Source organism: Theobroma umbraticum, unplaced genomic scaffold, assembly GCF_002168275.2.
Source record: "Theobroma umbraticum cultivar Fairchild unplaced genomic scaffold, ASM216827v3 scaffold_4.1, whole genome shotgun sequence".
NCBI classification, from domain to species: domain Eukaryota; kingdom Viridiplantae; phylum Streptophyta; class Magnoliopsida; order Malvales; family Malvaceae; genus Theobroma; species Theobroma umbraticum.
The window spans coordinates 9,104,560-9,115,935 of NW_018397258.1; positions in this window are offsets into that span (position 1 = coordinate 9,104,560).

Here is an 11,376-nt window from a genome sequence, read left to right on the forward strand (position 1 = left end):
CTTTAGCCGAATGAAGGAGTAGGTAGATAAAGGTCGAAGGAAGCAACACTTTATGGTGAGAGACCTGGTATTGGTAAAGTTGGTACCTAAACAACTTTGATTCTTAAGGAAGAGAGATCGAAGACTAGTACGGAAGTATGAAAGTCTAGTACCTGTGGTAGCCAAGGTAGGGAGGACTTTTTACAAGATTGATCCACCCGAATGGATGAAGGTACACCCTGTGTTTCACGTTAGTAATTTGAAGTCGTTCCATATAGATATAGTAGATGCAAGTAGGAGTCGAGCCACAAGAGCTGCCATTAGCAGCAAGCCACTATCACAACGCCGAGTGGAGGAGATTTTGGCAAGGAAGACGATGACCATCAATCGACAACTGATAAAGGAGTACTTGGTGAAATGGAAAGGTTTGGGGCCAGATGAGATTACTTGGGGAAGAAAGTCAACCTCTGTTCCTTCTAGCAAAAGATTGAATAGTTTTTAGCCAACCAGTCAATGAAGATGTCGACAGATTGAATAAAGGAGGATGTCATGAGTCAACCTTGCATTGGATTATAATAGGGTACAGTTGTTTATGAGATTGAGTGTTTTATACTTGTAAGGGAAGTGCCTGTCTTTGAAACAATGTAATGGCTTGTGGTGACACCTCCACAAATACTTGTTAAGTCTTTAGGGGAAAAGATCCTTTAACAAAGGAATTTCTTCATTTGAAGCATTATAATGGCTACTAGTAGAATGCTAGTAAAATCTCGTAAACTCTTTATAGAAGGTGAGCAGTCGGTGAATTGTTGGGTTGCTTCATTGATAAAGGTATGTTTGCAATGAATCATTTAAAGCTGGCCTTATGGCTCGACAATGGTGTGTCTTGGTCCCTTTGTAATTAATTTCATATTAATAAATATTTTTTCTTTTTATGACTCGGTGGTTTCATATATGACATTTGATATGCCTATTGATTTTAATACGAGTTCTCTTAGTTTAATCTGTAGTTATTATTAATGTTAGAGTAGATACAATCGAGTATTGGCTGACTTGCATGGAAACATCCACTTATGTACTACACGGATTATCACATACTTGGATGAAAGAGAATAGTTCGTGACACACGGCCTACCTCCACCAAAGCCACGGCTTCGACCAATTTTTAGCAAAAATTAGAATTATTGTAAGACTACTGCAATGTTTCAATTTTGACAAAATTTTTAACCACCTTCCAAGCCAAACTGGCGAAATGGTAAAGATGAAAGTTGTATAGTTTTCTCTTATATTTCCAATGATCTAAGAATCATCTCATTTGGAGCTTTGTAGAGTGTTATGGTCGAAATACTAAAACATGTGAAGTAGAAGTCTGCACCTTGAATTGATCTCCTTCTTCTATCAAAATTCTTCATTAAATGCCTACAAAAGTACAAATAAATCAATAACAACCTTTCTTAATCACATTAACACCAAAATAAGCAAAAATTAACTAAGATTGGATTGACTCACCTAATTTAATTAAATTAAAATATTTTAAATAAAATCTATTAATTTCTATGCATTATCACAAGAATTAAGTTAAATTACTATTAAAAAAGCCCAAATAACTCTATATAATAGAGTTATCAGTCGGCATCACCTGGAGTAATCTCCCGTCTATAGTATTGTCCGAAGTAATCTCCTGACATGCGATAGCATGGCACTATAGGTGTGAATCACAAATGGGACTAGTACCACCGTCCCCACTTACCATCATTCTTACATACACACACATAGTTATAGGGTAATGGGATCCACTTAACCTCATGTAAAATCAACACTCAAAATTCATTCCTCGAATGGACCACAAATCCACAATGAGGCCATCATGCCTTTATCTTTCCATATGTCCACAACATATAATAAATCACATTTATCGAGCTTTAATTATCAACAACCTTGTTAAAGTTCTAAGAACCTTAATGATTCATAAATCATAGTGTCATATCATTTAATTGGCTTCCTTAGCCTCACATGCATAAACAATTCGCATCAAATATCATAATACATGCATCACATGCCAGGCAATTATGCCTTAATAATCATGGCTCACTAGCTACAAATGCATCAACAATCTCATTCTAAATTAGTCATGGTCTAATAATTGTACATACAAGAGCAATCTCACATCAAGCCATGCACCAATGTTTCATCGACAAGTGGGCAATCTATTCTCACATCGTGGCATAACCACCATACTAACTTAGTCTTAGTATATCCAGAAGCCATTAAGATCATGCATCACTTAGATGTTTAACATCTCATCCTTTTCAATAGCAATTGCAAATAAACACATATATTAACATATATTAATAATATACTAGCCTAGGCATACTGATCTACGCATATGCAATTCATTCAAGTAACATGGCAGCGCATTAAACAATGCGTGATGCATTGCATGCATTATTTAGAAATCCCATTCACAGTGACAAATTGAAGGTGCTCCATAGCCAAGCTTTAATCTTTAACCTCCAACCTTCCACTAGCTCACAAATGCATCCAATTACTTTGTTTCCCCTTTATAGCACATCAAATATCATAAAACTAATCAAATCTTGACTTTTGAAAAATGCTAACTTTTCTAAAAATAACTAAATCCTTAGCAATCCAACATATAAGCTCAAATCCTTCAATAACAAGCTAATCCCATACCTTAAAAGCTGGATTGCATGAATTTTATCTCTAAATTCCAACCAAATTGGGAAAGATTTACCTAAATTGGAGAAATTGAATTTCTTGGAATATAACTGATTAAATTGAAAAATAATACATAAAAATGTTTAATTTTACCTCAATAATGTTTCCCTAAGCTCATATTTGCTCCAAATCACTCCAAATAGCTTTAAGAATCCATTGGTGCATTAGGGTTTTAAATGGGTAGCGAGAGAACATAAATTATCAAAACCTATTTTTTAAGAGTGAAATCCTTACATTTGGCACTTAGAATCCAATGTTTATTAAGGGATTTTGAAGGTTTTGAATAGTATGAAATTTGACAGAAAATGGGTGGAGGAATAAAGAGTTAAGAGAAAAATGAGAAATTTTCGATTTTAGGGCTTTTAAACCTGTTTTAAGTTGACTAAGCATCCTAGGATCGACTATGGAGGGTCTGTAGTCGAGGCTGGACCAAAAAGTTTTTGTTTCACCATTTTTCCCTTCATAGGATTGATGATAGAGGGTTTATAGTCGATCTTATACTAGAATGTCTGTTTTTTATTCAATTTTGCTTCACAGGGTCTACTATGGAGGGTCTATAGTTGATCCTTGACCAAATGTTTGCATTTCTTTAATTTTTCCTTCCTAAGATCGACTATAGAGGGCCTATGTATATCTTGGACCAGAATGCTTGGCTTCCCTTGTTTTTTACTTCACATGATCGACCCTCTATGCTGTAAGATTAACTTTTTTGGTCCAGATTTGTAAAAAATATTGCTTTTAAATTCCAAACCGATTCTAAATCTCCTTCACAACCTTAAACCATTTATATATGACTTAAATCGTTACTCAAATAGCCAACATTAAGATCAAACTCCAATCTAAGCATCAACCTTTGGATTGCTTAGATGTGTTCATAAAATTTTGCCTAAGTATCGTAACGCATGCTTACTACACTTAACACATCCACATATCATCAAAGAAGTCTCCAACTATACAACAAATTTCAAGATCATCCTCTCTACACATAATAGTTCATGTACATACTCCATAATCATACACATCGAGGGTTCAAATTTACTCTTCAATAACTTTTCAATAAATTGGTGCAAATAAACCTAACTTAAATTATTAAAACACGCAACAAATTAAATGATAAACAACTTAACTAAACTTAAGGTCTAAAAACATAATTGCAAAACATCGAAAATAAAGCTTAAAAATTGAAAATATCCCCCAAACTTAAGATAAGATTGTTTTCAATGTTACTAAAAGTAAATAAAAGGAATAGTCCTTTGATTGGCTAGCAAAACTACTGGTTATCCTCCTCTTCATCTTCAACGTGGTCATCCATGGTGGGATCATCTGGCAATGTGGGAAAAGTAGCCATGTTCATACTGATGCGCTTAGCATATGCTTGCATCATTCGCTCAATTGATTGGGTATAGGCCACTTGATGGTTCATGCAAAGCTCATGTCATTTCATCCGGTGTGACATAGAAAGATGTTGAGAATGTTGCTATGGCGGTGGATATCTTGGTGTTGATAAAGGACTTCCTCCGATAGCCGAGGGCTCACGAGCATAAAGCCTTTGCAAGATTCATGCATCCAAAAGAACTTTGGAATGTGAAATTTCTTCACTTTTGTCCCAAATTACTTCCACTCGTTTGCATAGAGCCGTGATCAATGAAGTATACCAAAGTCTATATCACATGGTGAGTGAGTAGCTTGGACAATACTATTAAACACCAACTAACCCATATTGATAAAAATCCTTGAAACGATTGCATAAAGTAAAATGGTTCTATATCTTGATACACAACTAAGATGCTTTATAAGGAAAACCTTGGTGCCAAAAAGTGATACTATAACTTGTAATCGTTCTGCATAGCATTGGCCTTAAAAGATAATGACACGCCCTTATTCATTTTCCATTATGTATCCTTATTGCAAAGTAACTCGATAACCTCATCTAAGTCAACATTGCCACACAAATACTAACCATCCTCATCCTTTTCAATGCTAGGTAAGATGTAAAATTGGTTGATTTTCTGGTTATCAGAACGTATCTGACAACCTCGGACAAAAACTTGACCATTTTCATGCTCATCGGCATTGGCATAAAATTCTTTAACAATAGGCAATACTGTCGCCTCAGGTTTCTTGGAAAATGTTTGCCACTATCGCTCCTTAGTAATTCTATGAACAAAACTATATATTCCAAGATGACGATCAATACCTCTCTGAAGAATAGGAAACTTCTACAAAGTGACTACTGGCATAACGTAGTGAGTTCGAGAACTCAACAGTTTGACTTAAAAAATGAGTCACCTTTAATTATTTTTTGTTTAGGTGCGATTGACCACCCAAGGGAATCTACTTTTTTATGAGGTCCCAAGTTGACTTAGGCTCATAAAAAAATAATAAGTTCTAGTCTACAAAGTAGATTAGGCTTGAAAGTCTTTTACGTGCGAGGAAAGTATTAACACCCCTACAACATCCATTTAATTGGTACCCTATCAATTAGGCTTGAAAGTCTTTTACGTGTGAGGAAAGTATTAACACCCCTACAACATCCATTTAATTGGTACCCTATCAATTATGTGTCATTTTAAGCCTTATTAAATAAAATCTAGTTTAATATTTTAATGTTATTTCTTTTTCCTATTTCTTATTTATTAGCTTTTTAAAAAAATAAAAATTCTTGATATTGAACATTTCCCAAAATCTCCTAAACACTTATGGTAACATTTTGAAAAATTCTCACTTAGAAATTCCCAAAAAGCCACTTTTGGTTTTCTTGAGATTTTGTCATTGCAGAATTTATTTATTTAATTCTTTAATTTTATCTTTTATTTTAATCCTTTTTTTATTTTTATTTTATTAGTTTTTCAAATAAATAAAATTATTAATATTGAAAATTTTTCAAAATGTCCCAAACACTTATGGTAAAATTTTGAAAAATTCTCTCACCTAGAAACTATGAAGAAGCCACTTTTGGTTTTCATGAGATTTCATCATTAGAGAATTTATTTATTTAACTCTATAATTTTATCTTTTATTTTTTTTCTTTTCCTTTATTTCCTACTTCTTTTTTTGATTAAGAGCCTCTCCCTCTAAAGAAAAGAAATCTCTCCCTTTTCCAAATTCTAATCACCGGCCACCGTGTCCAACATCATCCACCATCATCGGTCGTTATTCACCGGTGATGAGATTTTACCAAATTTTCCCAAAAAAATCCTCTCAGGGCTTTCATCCCCTTTATCAAAATAGTTTCTTTAGAAACTAAGTTGATTTTCCTAGATCTAAAGGATCAAAAATTTCAAAACTTGAAAAACTCCCAAAAACTCGTTTTTCTCTCCTCTCTCTCTCTACCCCTTTTAATCTGAAGCTTGGCTATATTTATAGCCAATGTGTTACATTTTTATTTGAATTGGTTTTTGAGTTTTAATTCAATCTTAATCTCTTTTAGAATTAATCTAAAAGTAGGATTACTGTAAACATATCTTATCTTTCATATTTATCTTTTCTCTTTTTTTTATATATTTTCTTGATTTTCATATGTTTTATTTATTTCCAAAATTTGCTACACCCAGACAAATTGGGGTGTCTACAGTTGCCCTTTTTTTTTTTTTTCATTTCTTAAGAACTAGAAATTGTGCAAAGATGTAGACACCATTCTCGCTAAGATAATTTTTTAATGAAAGGGCTCTTCATTTGGAATGGGGCTATATAACTTTAGAAATGGTATAGGCTCCTCACCTAGAATGATGTTATTATGAAAGAAAACACTCATCATATGAAATGAGGCTACATGGCTTAAAACTCTTCATCTTGAATAAGGCTACATAACTTAGTTCGTAACTGAAAACTCTTCATCTTGAATGAAGTTTTGTGACTTAAAACTCTTCATCTTGAATGAAGTATTCCAATTTTAAAAGGAATAAACTCTTTATCTTGAAGAAGACTCATAACCTAAGCAGGAATAAACTCTTTATCTTGAATGAGGCTATGTAACTTTAAAAAGAATAAACATATGATGCAAAATGTTGTCATAGTATGCAAATGCTTAACTACTATGATAATGTCATGCATCCATATTTATGGCTTTTCAAAGGTCTTCAAATTCCATCATTGATTCCTTTTTCTTGTCTTTTTTAATCATATCATAGTTTGATCTTGAAATCTTTGCATTTCACCAAACTTCCCTTATCTTTTTTGGCTACTTTCACTTTTTCATCATCAAGAGTTTAAGGCTATTCGTTCTTTGTTCATTCATCACCTATTGCTTTCTTTTTTACAATGATTTTAATGTATGACCTTAATCCTTTGTTCATTATCATTTCAATTTAATGACAAATACAATGCACTTTCAAATCTCCTTAATTCATGGAAAAACGGGAAATTTGTGGGAAATGGGTGTAATTGGAGATAATATATTTTATTGAAGTTCGAAGGAACATTAAAATTAAGAAAAGAAATGTGGACTGAGATAGCAAATTCGTATCCAAATAATGAATATTTGAACAATTTCAAATTGATTTAAGATTCTTTTTGGAAAGAAACACATTCATTGATGTCCTTGATATTTTGAGTGCATTTGCATAGACCTTGCCTCTGTCTTGACAATTGCTTATGCGAACTTCAGTGTTCACCCCTAATACCTAAGTCACCTTTTCAGGCTTTTAGCATAGGTGCCTTCATTTGTGTTCAAGTCGTCCATTTTTTGAGTTTTCAACTTGAACCCTTTTTTTTTTTGTTTATTTTTGTGTTTTTTGTGTACACCTCAAGTGTAATATTTCTTAACTGCATTTGAGTTTATTGGATTTGGAAAATCATCACCATCCATCTCAATCAAAATTAAGGCACATTGTTGTTGAATTTGCACTCGCAAGTATACGTATATACAAGTAATATAAATAGTAATTCCATATTATCGTTCCCACAAGGATTTGTTTCTAAAGTTTTACTAAATACTAAAATGATAAAACAAATTAATTTTATTTAAGTAATCCAAAAATTGAAGAAAAATTGCTTAAAAACAATTAAAAACCAATACTAAATAAGCTAACAAACTAAATAAGTTGAAAAAAGTAGTATATTAGAGACCTAGGATTATGGGTTCATTCAACATTTCATTTGATACCAGCCTTTTTTGTCATTTATCTTTCTTGGATAGTTTTACTAACTTAGAATTCAAAGCTAGTGACAAGTCTTCATTGAGATGCTTATACAAATACCTAACTTAATTAATTCATTATATGTCTATAGGAATAAACTAAATTAGGTTCATTAAGCAAGTGTCTTAATAAGGCTATGTAAGGCAATTGGTGTATGTCAACCCAATTTGTGAAGCAGATCCCCTAAGTAAAGTGAACATACTCTAATCAAATCTTAGCTCAACTTAAAATCTATTTGTCACGTTTCAATTAGATTCACAAATCATTTAATTATTAATCAGTCAATTAAAAGCATTAAGGATAGATTTAATTAAGTAAAACAATACACATTCATGATAAATAATAGAAAATAAGTATTCAAATTACATGTAGAAACCCACCACAATCCTAGGTAAACAAAATAGTTCATGATATTAAAATAAAACACTATCTGAAGAATTATAGCCATGAGTTCAAAACAAGAATTAAGAATAACACAAAATGAGAGAATTAAACTAATGTTGAAGCTTGATTGATTGCAAATCTCTCTTGATTATTCTAGCGAAGTTGCTATTGTCCTCTGTCTTAAATTCTTTCTAAATAAGCTCTTAAATATGTGCAAGATGCTCTACTTTCTAATATTTCATTGAAAGTTCAATTTTGGAAATCAGGGCGCTACTATGCTTTTTTGGCACTGCGGCTGTGATCAGCTTTAGTAGTTCCATGGCGCTGTGCTCTCTGGTTTTTGTATGATGCTCCCCAGATGCCTACCACTACGACCATTATTCACTAATGCTACGGTGGCATCACTTGCAACGTCGTGGCCATGAGTCTCTGGAGCTGTAGCGCTCTAGCCATGCTGCTTCAGTGCAGAGCTGTATCTATCTATCAAATTTGAATGTGATTGTTACCTTGATCTAGTTCGAACTTGGCCAAGTGGTAAATATGAAATTTGTAGCCCATTCTCTTATATTCCAATGAATCAAAAATCACCTCAATTGGAGTTCTACAGCTTAAGTTATCTTCAGATTATTGTAACTTGTATGAGTGACAATTTCTACTCACTTATGCTGTCATTTCTTTCTTTCACCTTGCTCATCATATTCTAAACAAAAGCATGAGAAAAATCAGTAATAGCTTTTCCTAAAATAAATTAAGATAAATTAAAATGAAATTAAACTAATGACAACTACATTAACTAATCCATATAAAATCTTACACTAGAAAAATAGCTTAAAAGGGTTCAATCTAATCCTAAACTCAAGGGTCTAACCACTAAAGTAGCCAAAATGTGCTTGAAATAACTCTATGTAACAAAGTTATCATACCCCAAACTTACAATTTTACTAGTCTTCAAGTAAAACAACAAACTAAACGTAATAACTAAAACATGAAACATGAAAAAAAATTCAACTAGAATTTGGTTGCACCATTTCATTCATTACCTTTAATATCCTCAAAAGTTACTTCACATTCAAAACTCAAATTCACATACAAATATTATTCAAATGCATGTCTCAATTCCAATGCCACTGTATCATTAAGTGAAATTTTGTGTGTGTGTGCAATCTTTTGACTTAGAACATTGTGCAATTCGGATAAGTTTATATTCATGCAAAATGCAAATTAGTAATTAAATTTCATAGGTTTACCTTTCATCTCTCTCTCCACTAATATAGACTAATACTAAATTAAGAATAAATAGGACTTAAATTAGCTTCTAATTTATGGCTAGGGTTACGGTGGGATATGGGATAGTTTATGGCTAGGGTTACGGTGGGATAATGTATGGCTCTAATTTATTCAGAGCTATATTTTCCTTCACCTAATATACCCTTTTTCATCAACATTTTTCTTTTGTCAACACTTCATTCTTTCTTTCCCTTTTTTTCTTTTTTTTTCTCAATTTCACACCCCCAAACTTATTTCTTTTATTGGGTAGTGAGATAAATATAACAATACTTCTAAAATTTTCATCTTTACCACCTTTTTTGCTATTTCGCTCCTATAGTTCCTGTATTGACTCATGCACTTAGGTATGCGGGGTGTAAGAATTGTTGGAAATATCTATCCAAGAGTTTAGGCAAAAACTTAAGTGGTTAGACAAAGAAAATTTCTCAGTAGCCTCAATGGGCCAAACTAAGGATAATTATGTAAAACAAGGCAACAAAAAGCTCAATCGGTCCAAAATTGGCCTAAATCATCTCCTTAACTCAAGATAGCCTAAAATTTTACCTCGAGAGAAAATTGAATAAATTCTAGAGCTTAATACGTAATTCAAAAGTTCACATTCACATAAACCTTCTCTAAATACATACAATGAATCTAAGTAAAAGACATAGTACTCCAAATGTAGAAATTTCATCTTAACAATAAAGCTTAGCATGAGAATTTACATAACACTCCAACAATATTCACATGTTTTTAAAGGTCATGATAGGAATATAACTGAGTTTTCATCATTGGATAGGTAAATTAAACAATTGGCACAATTAATTCTAGTTCAAATGTAAATGCACTACTATGCAAAAGTAATGAAAAAGTCTTACATGACATTACTATGCAATATAACAACTCCCCCAAACTTAATATCAACATTGTTCGCAATATAACCAAAAAGTACGGGAAAGAGGTACTCCCCTGACTTGTCAGAGCCTTGCTAGATATCCTCATCCTCATCATTAGCAAGCAAGTCCTCCGCTGTCGGATCATTCGAAAGTGTAGGAAAAGTGCTCATATCCATACCAACATGTTCAACATAGGCACGTATCATTTACTCCATGGACTGCATACAGGGTCACCTGATGATACATGCAAAGCTCTAGCCATTCCATCCATTGTAACATGGACAGATGTGGAGGTGGCCTTTGAGGTGGTGGATAATGTGGAATCAAAGAAGAACTACCTTTGATAGTTGACAACTCATGGGCATAAAACCGATTCATGTTGCCTACATCCAATGGTGCTTAACATTGCACGATCTCTTCATTTTTTTATCCCAATGGATGCCCACTTTCTTGCACAAGGCTGTAAGTAATGATAAGTACCATAGTCCATTGCGAGTTTAGCAGGTAGCTTGAACAATTTTGGAGAACATCACCTAGCCCGTATTAATTGACATCTCACAAATAATGGCATATAACAGAATAGCTCGATCTCAGGTGATGTCACTAATTTGTTTCACAAGAAGTAACTGTGCAACCACAAAGTGATACCATAACTTATAAACTGTCTTCATAGTGCTAGCTTTAAATGATACTAGAATACCTTTAGTCATTTTCCATTTTGCCCCTTCATGACAAAGCACACTAAGGACCTCATCCAAATTAATGTCACTCATTAAGAATTTGCCACAACCATCATTCTCAATGTTAAGTAAGTTATAAAATTGATTAATGGTAGTACTATCAAAATGAACCTAACACTTGTGCATAAGGACTTGACCATGAATATGTTTAGCGGTGTTGGTGTAGAATTCTCGAGCCACAAGTAACATCGCAAGATCAGGTTGTTCAGAAAATTGGTCCCATTGCCACTTAGTAGG